The sequence below is a fragment of the Oculina patagonica genome, chromosome 3 (genome assembly GCF_052425735.1).
Source record: "Oculina patagonica isolate OP01 chromosome 3, crgOcupat, whole genome shotgun sequence".
Classification (NCBI taxonomy): domain Eukaryota; kingdom Metazoa; phylum Cnidaria; class Anthozoa; order Scleractinia; family Oculinidae; genus Oculina; species Oculina patagonica.
In genome coordinates, this window is record NC_135760.1 from 10,213,150 (window position 1) to 10,225,526 (window position 12,377).

Consider the following 12,377-nt stretch of genomic DNA (forward strand, 5'->3'; position numbering starts at 1 on the left):
TCAAGTGTACTTGTGAGGTAGGTTGCTTCCCAGTCCCGCACTGCAAAACCACGGATATTTGCAGTCTAGGTAAAAACCATTCTGACTTTAACAACTTTTTTTTTTTCCCGCAGGCTCCCATTTGAGAAAACTTAGATTGTCCAAATAGCCCTCATTCTGTAAAAAAGAAGAAAATGGGGGCATGTTAACGTCACCATTTTATTAAGGCATTATTATAGGATAAGCTTTTAAACTTGACTTTTAAGACGAGTCAATGACATAAGCAGATAACGTGTATAACAATTATCTTCTTTTAATTTGCTATTTTGTTCCTCAGTACAAAACGTATAATGCAAAACAAGCCACATAACGCAATAAAAATGGTTATTAGAAATATTGAAGCACGGTGTACCAATCAATTTTTGTGGTTACTCCAGGGTCATCCATCAATATCTTGTCTTTGGACTTTCCACCGTTGTCATGGCAACGAATCAGCAGTGTTTACTAAGGCAACCTCGGCGTCATTTGTAATAACTCCTGTAAAATGAATTTTTCTGTGGTCAGAGTATTGATTACTTCCTAAGTGCTTTAGTGTTTTGAATATTAAATTTCATTTAGTATTTTATTGTTTATGCGTAGTAAAACTGCGTCTATCCCGGTAGAGATCTGTGGCTTAAAGCGCAAAGTGCACGAATCCAATAAGAATTTGTCGCGAGATTTGTCAAAAAGAAGAATTCTTTTTTTGAGTGAATATGACGGATTACGCAAACAGAACAGGTAATGCTTGGTCCGCGTTTCTTATTGTACGACTTGCCTCTGGCGTATTCCTTGCAGTATTGGCAGTGGTAACAGTTTTTGCGAACATCGCCCTTTTAACGACGCTTTGGAACAAACGAAAACGACCACTAAAATCTCCAACAATGTACTTTATTATTGGTCTTGGTGTTGCGGACTTCATGACCGGCCTAGTTGTCGAGCCAGCATTCTCCATCTGTTACCTAAATAACGACTTGAACACATGCCGCGAAGAAGTGATGGAACTGATCCAGTTTTTACCAAGACTTGTTATGAACGCTTCTTTCCTTATCATTCTGTTCCTATCATGGAGTCAATTTCTGGCAGTTGTGCGTCCACACTTGTACAAACAATTCATGACCAAACTTCGCGTGACTGTGTTGATAACAGGAATATTTCTTTACACCACAAGTTTCTCGATCCTTCAATTTTCGCGGATATCCAAGCGTGTCCTTCTAGAAATTGACATTTACTTGCACGCGACCTTCGTTCCATTTCTTCTAATGTTATCGTACATTTCAATGCTGGTTTGCCTTCGTAAACACATGCGCAAAAGGAAAGCTGTCCTTTTCCGCCGAAATAAGGTTGTCAAAGGTGATTCGGAGGGTTCGATTAACTTTCTACCAATTCCTTATTCTGTGGAATGTGTTGAGCGTCAGTTCATAAGAATGAACTTGTCACTTACAGTCGTCCTTTTCGTTTGCACACTTCCTTCAATTGTCGTTATGCACATTGCGTTGAAAACAACAAACGCCTCTCTTGAATATCAAACGAATTTAGCTATTGCTCAAAAGGTTACTGATGCTATTTTATTTATCAAGTTTGCGTTAGATCCGTTTATTTTTGCTTGGAATTTTCAGCAGATCGGAAGGATGTGGAAGGCTGCCTTAAGCAATAATTCGAGTCCATTAGTTACAAGGCGAAGCGAAGTGTGACGATGTTTGTGAGGCTCTGCCAGGATAGACTCCAAAAAATGGGAAAAATTAACTCGTGAAAAAATGAACCTCCAACAGCGACACAAGCAATTTTGAAATAGAGACAAACGACACGAGATACCCAAGACAGAGCGTCATTTGTGATAATTATTAGTCCACTAAATATGGATGATGACTGTCTACATGTACAGCATGTACCGACGCCTAGATGTTAAACATAAAGTTGATAAAAATTGAGTCAAATAGGCCATTTCTGAGTTACCCTTTGCCTCTGTTTCAAAACAAGTTCACGTGCGAAACCATTAAAATGAAAATGAGTTTGATTTGCATGAAAATTGAAGTGTATGTGAAACTCATTTTCATATGTGGTTTTACACGTAGACTCGTTTTAAAACAGAGGAAATGGTATATTAGATAGCAGTACAAATAGCATCGAAGAAATAAATAAATAAATGTATAATTTAACTATATAAAACTACGAACGAATTTCTACATGTCCTATTTACAACTTTTTTAAGAGTGGGGAACTGAACCAGGCGTAATAATTATTATAATCTTTAAATGGACATATGGGTCTTTTATGATTCCTGGCGAGACAGAATAATACTGATTATAACAAAGTGTCGACGGATATGTTGTTATTTGAAAGGCTATGCCATAAAACATCGGTGCACAGTGCTCAGAGTTCAACGGAGTCATACTTTAGTGATACATGCTGTTCAAAAACATCACAAAAGCCCATTCCATTTGTAAAGACAAGAATGTTTTCCAAATTAAAGTTAACGCTCCAAGAGCTGTTTAGTCAGTGAATACAACACATCGACCATGTCGGTCTTTTTCGTTATGCATGTGGGCTTCTCCTGCAAAGTCTGTGACCGATAGAGACTGGGATCGGCTGATCATGGCACATGTGGTGTACAGTTCACCGCGGTCAAACGTCTCAGGCAGCTTTTCTTTCTATTTCGAAGTTTTTTGTTCATATTGAAGTGTTAGTACGAGCAAGGATAGATAAAAATAGTTGATGAGTGTAAGCATATTCCCATTTCCTCAGGTAAACGAGTGTTTTTACTTTGTAAATGTTTCGCATCCGAACCAAAGTGCTTTGACAAAATGGCGCCGACAAATCCGCATAACGCTATTTTCAAACACGTAGAACTTTTTTAGTAAAGCTCCGAAAAACTTAGTAAGCTATTAGGATACCGGTTATGTATCGAACTTTGAACTGTGAAAACTAAAACCTTATCTTTGCAGTACTTTTCTTATTTTTTGCATATTTCTGTCGTTTGACCGCGGTCGAGGTGTACAGATGGGTCATGATCAGTACAGTCTGTGGGAATCGAAAGGGCACTCAAAATTTTTCTTTCTACTGTTATTTCCGCGCGAGAACAGCCACCTTTTTGCTGCCGGTTAACGATGAGGCGTTCAACTTTAGAATAGACTCCACGATAATTGAGAGTCAATTAAGGCATGTCCTCAAGCGATAACCCGGGAACTTATCGTTGTTGACAGAACATCTCTTCCGGTAGGTCATTTGTCTGGCGTGCTTCGATAGCATAAAAATTCTCTTTAAGGTGAACAATTATGACCAGGAGCTACCAGGCTCCCCGCGCGTCGTTCTCGCGGCATGCCACTCGCGCGTGTGTTTCCCAAACGTTTGCCTGCTGGCAGGCTATCAATTTTTTTTAATTCTTCTAATTAAAAAACATTTCCCGCAGGTGATCTCATTTGTCACCTCGAAATACGATACATATCCCTTGCCGGTTCTTAAGATTCTGAGGGTAGTTTTTGAAAGATCGTGTTGATAATTTCACCATATTTAGTATTTTTTTGCGTAGCCCAATTATTCTCGACAACTTTGATGGCTTTTCACTAATCCGTCTATTTTTTCTTCTGGCGTTAAAGAAAGTATATAACGGCTAGTGAATCTTCTTTCTGTTCATAATAAGTCCCCCTCCAAACTTATTAACGGTTTTATTATTTCTCTGACTTATTTGTAGCTTAAAAAACTATTTTTTGAATTTTTCTTCAGTTTAAAGGGGTAACGTCACAGAGCTAGGGGCGTCTTTAAAAAATTGTTTCTTCTTCAGTCATGACCATCCAAACTGCGCGCGCTCTTATTTGCTAATTCGATGTCACATGACATCTAAAAATAAAACTGTTTCCCGCCAAAATTCTCTGAGCAGGAAACATTGCAAAATCTATGAAGTCAGAGGGTAAGCGTGGCCGAGTGGTTTGGGGCGCTGGTGTTGTAATCGGAGGCAAGCGTGGTCGAGTGGTTTGGGGCGCTGGTGTTGTAATCCGGAGGTCTCCGGTTCAAGACCTGCCCTGGCCACTAGCTGGATTTGTTTCTCGGTTGTCCCAAATTCAAATCTTCGACCACGCTTTGTATATAGCCAACTGGTCTGCCTCCTGCCAGTTGGGATTTTTAACCTTGTTATGTTCATTTACAAATATTTGCTTCCTCTGTTTCAGTGGCATGCCTGTAAACTAGCTATCTCGTAGAGATATGAAGCTAAGTGCATGACCACTTTAAACACCATTTATTTTTTTTATTTTATTTTTTTTTATTATTGCACTGTTACCCGCGAATGGAGACCGACGACCGCCATTTTTCTCAAAGTCATCGTTGTACTGTATAGAGCGGTTTTCACTTGAGTGTCGTAAAACCAAAACCAAATTAATTACTCTGGCCAATCACAAAGGATACAGACAATCCAGTGAACCAATCAAAACTCGAAGCAAATACATGTAGCCGGCACGAAGCGCCGGAAAACGTGCGCGAGCGAGTCACGATTGGTTTTGGTTTTATTCCTGATTGGCTGAGAAAGTGGCGCGAAAGTTTTAAACCAATCACTAAGCGTAGTAATGCAAAACCAAAGCAAACGCAATTTACTTTCGACACTCAAGTGAAAACCGCTCTATAACAAATCACTTAATGACTGATCCCTACTCGGAAAAGCAGTTAATTTGGTTTCCCTCGAAACTCAATGTTTCCCTCGGCTCCACCTTGGAAACTATTGAGATTCCCAGGAAAGAAAATAAACTGTTTCCCTTGGGACCAAAAATTAAGCGCATATTATTATACCGTGGAGCAATAATATTACGGTTTAGCTGATAATCATTAGTGGAACCTTTCAATGATTGAGTCATTAATCTTTATTTAAACTCTATGCATGACTCGTGCAATAAAAAGAAATAACATTCCATCTGAATATCAATGCATGTCATAAATGCTACGTTAAGGAACAAGACAAAAGTTTCCATTTATCATAAGCGTGCATGTTCCGTGTCCGATTCCATTTCGTTATTTAAGGTGTGACTGTCTCCATGTGCGCATGCGTCAGTTTTGATTTCAGTACATGTGACGTTCTTTAGAGTATTGATGGGAGTTCGGGTCATCTTGCCATGCGTCTTTATCAACCACGTTGTAATCTGCTGGTCGTAGCTTACTCCTGGAAGCTTTAATGAACCTCTTATTGTGCAGTATTACCTTTAAAGGCGACGAGAGGGTCTCCTGAAAGATGAATAAGAAAAACGTTAACAAAGTGTACTGTAAAGGAGCTTTTCAGCCTGTCTTGTCACCTGCGCAGGGGATTTTCTTTTTCTTTTCTTTTTTCTGGTGTTTTCTTCGCTAATGATTATATTCCCCTTTGCCTTTAAAATTTCATAAACATGGATCATATTAATACAATTAGCTGTTTACAAAATATACGATCTAATCTGGCTTGGAAGGCAATACCGGCGAACCTTCGTTGATTATTATATTTTTTGAAAAAAGGACATATTTTTAATGCATATATGTTGCAGGAGTGAATTGGTTTTCAGGTTAAATCCATTTCCGACCTATATTAATCTGGTTCAACCTGAATATAACACTTTTACAATGACATAAAAAAAACTTGAATTCATTTAAAGGAAGTCCAATAGGTTGTTATCTTCAGGTTGAAACAGATTAAACTGGGCTGGAAACGTATTTACCCCTGGAAACCAATTTAATGCAACATATATTAGACACGTTTTTTATTTATTTTGCAGCACAATTACATAATTCATCTACCTCGAAGCAATACAATATAATTCCTCGCGAAGCGAGGCTGAAGGCCGAGCGTAGCGGGGTGTATAATTTTGTCCCTCAAAGGGCTCAGGCGGGATGAAATCTCGTGTGGAGTTTACGGTCATATATATTTGTGAGCTTGGTGTCTGGCGGAAATGACGTCACACGGCCGCGCGCTGGTGGCCTAATGGTGTGAGCGTCGAACTTCAAATCAGATCTTCGGGACTGAGGGCGTGGGTTCGAATCCGGCTAAGGTTTTTTTTTTCTTTTTTTTTTCTTTTTTTTTTGTGGGTTCGAATCCTGAGCCTTTCATTTTTATCGTTTTTCGACATAATAGTCCCTCAACGCCTGTTCAGGCTATAAACCTTTCATGGCCATCAGGGGCGCGCGGGCGTGTTGTTTGTTCAGTAACATGTACGAAACTGAATTTATCCTCCTGCCGTTCGTTCCTCTTTTTTTTTAATGCCCTGAAATAAATGTCCAAAATGCGAATATCCAATAATTTGTCGATGATTTTGAAAATAGCCTGCGCTTCCAAACGCTTTATACCTCTTTACGAACCAGAAAGAGCCGCCATTTTCAAAGCGGAGTAGACCCTGGGAACGAGGGTGTCGTGGCCATGTCCGTTACTAGGCAACAATAACAAATCATCGGTTAAAACCGGTTATCACTCCTTATTTATAACACCCCCCCCCCTCCCTCCCCAACCCAGAGCTTCGCGAGGCCCTGCGAGTCACGTATTACTAGTTAACAATATAAGTAACTCGTATGCGAGCTTTGCCCGCGCGCGCTTCCATCGCACGCGCGTGTTCCCGAATTGTGTTAATTTGAATTTCCATCGTTTATTTTCGCATACGTGAGCGTCAGCAACGACATTTTTTTACTACAACTACTGATGAAGGCAGCACTGCCGAAACGTTTAGTATTTTACATTGAACTTTCCAGCGTTAAACTTTACATTTAATCCAATGTGTTCAAAAAAAAAAAAACAGAAAATGGAGGGCTGTGAGCATTCTATAATTTGCCCTGCAGATATATAGCGTCATTTATGTACTTTTTAAAATTCTCGAAGACTGCAAATTAGTAGTAAAAATGTTTCAAAGACAGTTACTTGCGATTGCAATTTCTCTCTGAGTCCAAGGTCAATCAAACAGTTATCTTTCTAAATGAGAAAACAATTTATGTAAGATGTCTATGGGGTTCATTTTAATCATGGACAATAAACACAGCAAGACAGAGAAAGTTGACTTGCGACCTGCTTGCGAGTATGTTTCGAAAAACTTCATACGCCAAACGAACGGGTAACACGCATATATAAATACACAAAATATGATACGGGCATTTAAGTTTGTTCCAAAGCTTATTTCATACATGTATGTTTGCGTGTAGTTTGAAGAAATAGGTGTATACCGTAATACATATACTTAGATACGTGTATCTATTGAATCTATGCATATTGTATCTAAAGAATAAAAGGTCAAGTGCCCAAAATGAAACTTAATCTGTTGAATGACCAAATAACTGTTCACTCTTATTTTTAGCAAAAACAGAAAAATTACATGGACATTTCTTTTTCAACCAAAGGTAGTTTTAATAGGTTAAAAGTTAAAATAACAAATTTTGTTTTGCAAAAATATGAAGTATATAATATGCCATTGAATAAAGATAAATATTTTACCCATGTATTTACTAGCAATTCGTGGCGGTTTTCTAGAGTTTTATCAAGTTGCGAAAAATCATCGAAACCATTCACTTATCATTAATTGCTAAGTTTTTTTAGTAAGGTTAACAAGCGCATTTACAGTAAAAACCCGCATATAAGAACCTAGAATTTTCGAGGTCAAGCTGAACAGCTTCTTATATTTTAGGGTAGTTTTTTCACAATTCAGGCCTATAAGGTTCTTTATCGGTTCTTATTTTTTTTTTAGAGAATGTCGTAGTGTGTAACGATTGGTAGAAATATTGCACTACTAAAACATAATGGTTTAGCACTTGTATTTACAACAACAAAAAATGTTTGCCTTGTTTGCTAAACAGTGACATCAATACATTTCTATATTTTATTTTATAAGATATTTAGATGTTAAATCGTCGTTATTGCACTTTAGCTTTATGGAAAAATATTTATAGTGAAAATCCAAAAAAATGTAAATTATCCAAGAAAACATAATCCACAATAACTATTTGTCAGAAGTTTCTCACACAATTAAAATCCTGAATTTTGACTATCAAAATTGGAGTGATTTGTTTGTAAGAGAACCTTTTTTTTCTTTGAACAGGTTTTTATATTTTTGGGTATTTAAATGCCAAATTTCAGCCTGTAGGTTCTTAAATCACTAGGTTCTTATATGCGGGTTTTAACTTTACGTATTTCCTTACCGCGGCGTCCGATATTTGATTGCGTCCGGCCCGGTACGAATATGATAACTGGCCCTGACTTTTGCCAAGATACAGAAGTACAAGAACGCACACTGCTACAAACAGACTCTTCATCGTTTTCATTGTCAGGACTTCCTCTCTAGCAAGGTTGTGAGGTTGGGCCTTATATTGTGGTCTTTTAATACTCAGGGGGTACTTTTGTCAACGAGGACGTGAAGTAAGTTTATTGGCCTCTTATCGACACCATAGTGAAAGCTTTGCACATGTTGAACGAAAGGGGCCGTCACCTGTGAGGTTTATGCTGTAAATTGGAAAAACTGATCAAAGAAATAGTTTTCAAATGGATTGAAAGAAAACTATTTTACCTCTCGTTTTTTGTATTTCGATTTCATATTCTTTGCCATTGTTTTAACTTGTTGTCGTTTTTAGCCCTCCGTAATTATTCAAACAACACTTCAACTTTTGCGGTTTTAGGTAATTGTTATGTTTTTCTTTTTGTAGTTTCTTAATGGCCAGATGGAGTTTAAATGTAGCAAAGAAATCGCATACTTAACTAAAACACGAAATCCTAACGAAAAGGCTAGAAAAGATTACAAACTTATTTAAATCATAAGGCCGAAAATTGTTCTGTAGTGGACGTATATTCGAATCTGAACAAGCGAAAAACTAATTTGAGCCTCGAATAATTACTTTGTGAATATAAAAGCTACTTTAAATCGCCTAAAAAATTAATAAGAGCAATTAAGCGATACTGTAAATAGAAGCATTTGAAAGAACAGAAACAAAGCTAGTGTGAAGATATTTATTTATTGATGTGCTTGGAAAGCTCTCGACCTTTATAAATGAGTGCTAATGATGTGTTATGTTTTTTCTTCGTAATCAGTATTTTTAGAATACTTAAGTAATTAATTTCCTTTTTTTACTTTTTTTAACCTCTTTGTCCAGCCCACACAACAAAAAATTACAGTTTTTTTTTTACAAAAGAAAGAAAATCCTTAACAAAATTAAAAAAGCAAATTTTGCAAGTCAGTTTTATGATCTACAACAGACAGTATATAACTAGATTGTGGACGTAGGGGAGGGTACTAAGTCCGTATGTGTTTTATTGAGACGCGATTAATATGAATTTACGAGAGCTATATCGAACTTTAATACATTAATTATAGAAAACGGAAATAACTCCGTTAAATTATATACTTTACATCGCTGTACTTCGTAAGTGCAGTTTAACAGTGGGATTTAGAAAACTGCAAAAGGTGCTCTGAGAATGTTTTCGAAAGCTGTATATGTGCAAAAAAATGCATAACGAGGAATGTTTTCTATGTGAACATTAGAGTATAGGAAACATATACATTATTGCTCTGCATTTCAGAAAAAAAGGAAGTTTTTGCATTCCTTCTTCGGGTCGTTTATTTTTCTAAATGTCATTTAAAATTATGGATACTTCAAATACACGCTGTTGGAAACGTTTTCATAAAGGGCTGTTTCAGGCTACATATGTAAACTTCAGTTATAATATAAATAAATTAAAAAATAAAGTTAAAGCAATTTCGAAGCCAATGCTAGACTGCACTGCCCATAAACCGTACTAAAAACAAACCAGTACATGAAAATACTAACACTGAAAACTCAAATTTGCTCAGTAAAATGTTTTGTTTTGTTGTTGTTGTTGTTGTTTTCAAATACATTTAGTTTTTAAAGGTGTATTCAGCTATTCAACCTCTGGTTTAATACAAACACTCTTTTAACACCAAATTTACACCGTGTCTAAAAGGGCGTGGAAAAACGTCTTTATTCATTCTCCAATAAGCGTTGGCGTTCCAAGAACCAGTTAGATCCGAGAATCTTATTTTTGTATTTTCGTCATTGAGGACATTGTTTCAAGAAAAGTGGATGGCAAACCTTATGAATAGTGTTAAATATGAAATATTTATTGTTTACTTGTGAAAGTGTTTCCTTTTTGCCTAAAGAAAATATATTGTTGCTAAGGTTGTGTAGTCTATCTTTAAAGTTTTAGCTACCCTCTTAACTTGGCGAGTCAAATCTAAAGAGGTAGGCCGTAGTTTACTGATTGTTTCTGTTAGTTTGGGCGTCAAATATTGTGTTTATCTACTTCCATTATGATTTATCACCCGCCTACATGTTGCATGCTCGGGATATAACTTGGATAGGTGTTAATTAAGGATACGTCTTCAAGATATCCTTATAAAGCATGCATGATAAGTCTCACAGTTCATATCTGTACAGTTCTTCGACAAGGACCCCAAAAACACAGCATGAGAAGAATCTTCCCGCTCATTCTTCTAGCAACGCTGGTATGCATCTTGGTTAATGTCCGCAAGACTGAAGGACAACTATCTTTTAACACAGGCATTGGACGCTCTTTATACAATGTAAGTTGAATAGATTTTAAGTAATTAAATTACAGAATTCTAAGTGATATGTAATTTAAATCGGTTGGAAATGTTGATGTTTGAGAAAGTAAAAATACATTTAAAACACAACATCACGTGACAGTACGGCTCAATACCCTAGAGTTATATTGTAGAACACAACAAACAGTACCGCATGAAAGTACTGCTCGATAGCTTTCATTTGAATGGTCACACATAAGGGGTTTTTTGCATACATAAAAGTTAGTTCTTCTCAGAACTACTCTCGCCCGGACGATCACACTATACGACCTACTGATACTCCTGGGTTGAAACCATTTACTATATAAAAGTTAAAGTTATACTATCTTGTAGAGCACAACAAAGAGTACTGCATGAAAGTACTGCTCGATAGCTTTCATTCGAATGGTCACATTTTAGCGTTATCTGCGTCCATAAAAGTTAAAGTTATATTACCGTAATGATTCGATTTAGCGCCCTCCTTCCAATAAGCGCCCCCTTCCAGCTAAGCGCCCCCCTTCGAATGTGTTTTTGTAAATAAGCGCCCCTATTCCAATACGCGCCCCCTATTGCGGATAAATGCCCCTGAAGTCATCGACGTCGAATAGATAAACGCATGAACATTTACCGTACTGTGCATGTATATATTTACTGCTTAAATGAACAATTCTTTTAAAAGTAGCTGAACTTTTAACAATTTGCTAATATTTATTAAAGTTTTGTTTTGAACATTTGGTTGTTTTTCGAAAAATTAAATAAGCGCCCTGTCCCGAATAAGCGCCCTCCCTTGAGGTGCCAAAAGTAAATAAGCGCCCCGGGCGCTAAATCGAATCATTACGGTAATATATTGTAGAGCACAACAGAGGGTACCGCATGAAAGTAGCTAGCTTTCATTTGAATGGTCACACTTCAGGGTTTTTCTGCGTACAAAAAAGTAAAGTAAAGTCTGTGTCCGAGCCAAGTGGCCCATACAGCCGGAGCTTATCCCGGTTGCCGTAGCATTAAGCGACTAGGAGTATTGCTACTCCCCCCTGGATGGGATGCTAGTCCATCGCAGGGTTATCCCCAGGAATAAATTCGCCGGTACACCTGCGTGGAGAGAGGTGGAGAGAGGCACTGTGAGAGTAAAGCGTTTTGCCAAAGAACACAACGCAGCGCACCGGCCAGGCCTTAAACCCGGGCCGTTCGACTCGGAGTCGAGCGCGCTAACCATTAGGCCACCGCGCCTGCGTTCATTAAAGTTAAAGTTATATTAATATCTTGTAGAGCACAACAAACAGTACCGCTTGAAAGTACTGCTCAATAGCTTTCACTTGAATAGTCTCACTTTAGGCTTGTTCCGCGTACATAAAAGTTAAAGTTATATATCTTGTAGAGCACAACAATTAAGCTAAAGGGTACCGCATATAAGTACTGCTCGATAGCTCTCATCACACAGGATTTTTTGTCTTTAAGAGGTACGCAAGAAAAATGGTTTCAAGTGAATATCCCAGGATGAATCATCAACATGCCGTCACGATGAATCGACAAGAGGTGAAAAATCAAGCGACTCGTAGAAGATTGAAGCCTGTCAGAGAACTTCTACAACCTTGGGAATAACAGTAAAAGGACACAGACACTTTTTTTTCAAAACAACGCCCAAACTACTTGTATCCAAAAGAGAAATAAAACGATGCTACATGACACATAATTTTATTGATATATATATATACACCTGATTGAAGAAACGTTGCTCATGAAAAGCATAAACCATAAACGATGCGACCCAAATGTTTACTGGGAAATCGGAAAAAGTCATCGTCGTCTGTGACAAAATGAACATTATAATTAACCTGCAATCAG

At 37.5% G+C, this 12,377-nt stretch overlaps 2 long non-coding RNA genes across 2 annotated transcripts; one reads left to right on the forward strand and one right to left on the reverse strand.

Annotated features, from left to right (window-relative positions):
• Positions 1–4,894: 4,894 nt before the first annotated feature.
• LOC144645632 (uncharacterized) lies at positions 4,895–8,283 on the reverse strand. The gene is made up of 2 exons (XR_013569315.1): positions 8,143–8,283; positions 4,895–5,223 (listed from the first exon to the last, which is right to left on the reverse strand). It is a non-coding gene; the product is annotated as an uncharacterized LOC144645632 (long non-coding RNA).
• A 1,856-nt stretch (positions 8,284–10,139) lies between these two features.
• Positions 10,140–12,168, forward strand: LOC144645902 (uncharacterized). The gene is made up of 3 exons (XR_013569344.1): positions 10,140–10,194; positions 10,375–10,535; positions 11,991–12,168. It is a non-coding gene; the product is annotated as an uncharacterized LOC144645902 (long non-coding RNA).
• Positions 12,169–12,377: the final 209 nt, after the last annotated feature.